The sequence below is a fragment of the Micrasema longulum genome, unplaced genomic scaffold, assembly GCF_059751315.1.
Source record: "Micrasema longulum isolate JH-2025_06_02 unplaced genomic scaffold, ASM5975131v1 h1tg001794l, whole genome shotgun sequence".
Classification (NCBI taxonomy): domain Eukaryota; kingdom Metazoa; phylum Arthropoda; class Insecta; order Trichoptera; family Brachycentridae; genus Micrasema; species Micrasema longulum.
Window position 1 is genome coordinate 6,932 of NW_028278968.1, and position 1,651 is coordinate 8,582.

A 1,651-nucleotide genomic window follows, 5' to 3' on the forward strand; every position below is an offset into this window, starting at 1 on the left:
ACCGTATTAACAAGCACTGTCAGTAAAATATGAAGTAAGTGGGTGAGTGAATGGGAGGTAAGTTGGTGAGTGGGTGAGTGGGTGAGCGGGTGAGCGGGTGAGCAGGTTAGCGGGTGATTGGATGCACTGTTTTTTTTCCGATTGTAAAATTCTGAGACGAACGTAAATTAAGAAATATTCAGAATAGTAAGCTTCAAAAGTAAAAAAGTCAGCCTCGTGGTGTAATGGTCAGCGCGTTTGCCTACAATGCAAAAGGTCTCGGGTTCGATTCCCGACATGGTTGACATGAAATATTAATTTTATAAAATGTTTTTCATTTAAAATATTTTTTCATAGTCTCTGGACTGGCACCTGAAACGTAACACTGATCGTTTTATCTTCATGTAACAAAAATGTTCAAGATACTCAGCGATCTATGTACCAATGAAATGCTCTATGCACCACTAGGTGCGGTAAGGGAATGATGTCGATGATGGAAGTAAAAACAAAAGGTTTTCATTTCTTTTATCTTTTACGTATTACTATCTAAAGCATTTTTTCTATAAATTAATTTTTCTGATAATATGTTGGGATAAATTATTATGAAAATAAAACTTTGTTATTAATTCAGTCTCGGACTAACGGACCATCAGGTCAAGGTCCGTGGTTCGAATTCCACTCTACCCCAACTTGATTTCCATTTTCTAATAGTGAGTTATTTACAACTCGTTGAAAATGGCCCTTAAAATTAAATATTTGCGTAAATTATAAGAACAGAATATTTCTTTTTTTTTTTAAATAAATAAATAATTAGTGTTACACAACTTTTATTATTTTACAAGAACACTACTCTTTTACAAGAACAAAGTTTTATATCACCCGTCGATGGGAGGAGTGCTCTCCCGAAACTGTAGTAGTGTTCTTGTAAAATAATAAAAATTGTGTAACACTTATAACAAAGTTTTCTTTTCATAATAATGTATAATGAAGTGTTATGAAATGAATGCCGGTTCAATTAATAATAACATTTTGAGATATCAATATTTCAGGAGGTAATCCTTAAAAATGATCAGGTCAAAAACGAGTTTTTTTTTCAGTATATTTTTGTACGTTTATTTTAGAGCATCGCTTTTGTTTCAAATGTATTCATATAACTTCTATTTGCACAAAAATTCAATGTTTTTAAATTGTTAAATTCCAAATTTGGTCAAGTCCCTCACTGTTCTGCTGCAATATAAAAACTGAACCCAAAAAGTCGCGTAAACTCAATTTTAACAAAAGTAAACACGACCATTTTGAAAGATTACCTCCTGATTTACGTAGAGCCTTTTAATTGATAATATACTTGGTGTTTGATAAACATTTCCGTATGTGTTTGTTTCTCATAGAGAACGAAAGTATGGAGAAAACTAGCTTTTATACATAAAATAAATCACTTTCAACAATAATTATTGTTGAAAGTGATTTATAACCCAGATCTCCCGGAGTCCCATATTCTCAACAGCTTCATCTCTGCTGATAAAACTACAAACTTGTATTGCGTGACTTTGTTGGGGAATCATTTTAATAAATTAATATTGAAAGCAGATACTGGGCCGTTCTTAATGATTAACTGCAGACAAAAATCTAAGCTCACGTCTCACTAGGTTAATGTGACCATTAATTGTTTCCC

The 1,651-nt window shown here is 32.5% G+C and overlaps 1 non-coding gene across 1 annotated transcript; it reads left to right on the forward strand.

Annotated features, from left to right (window-relative positions):
- The first annotated feature begins 207 nt into the window (after positions 1-207).
- Positions 208-286, forward strand: TRNAC-ACA (transfer RNA cysteine (anticodon ACA)). Its single transcript has one exon. It is a non-coding gene; the product is annotated as a tRNA-Cys (tRNA).
- Positions 287-1,651: the final 1,365 nt, after the last annotated feature.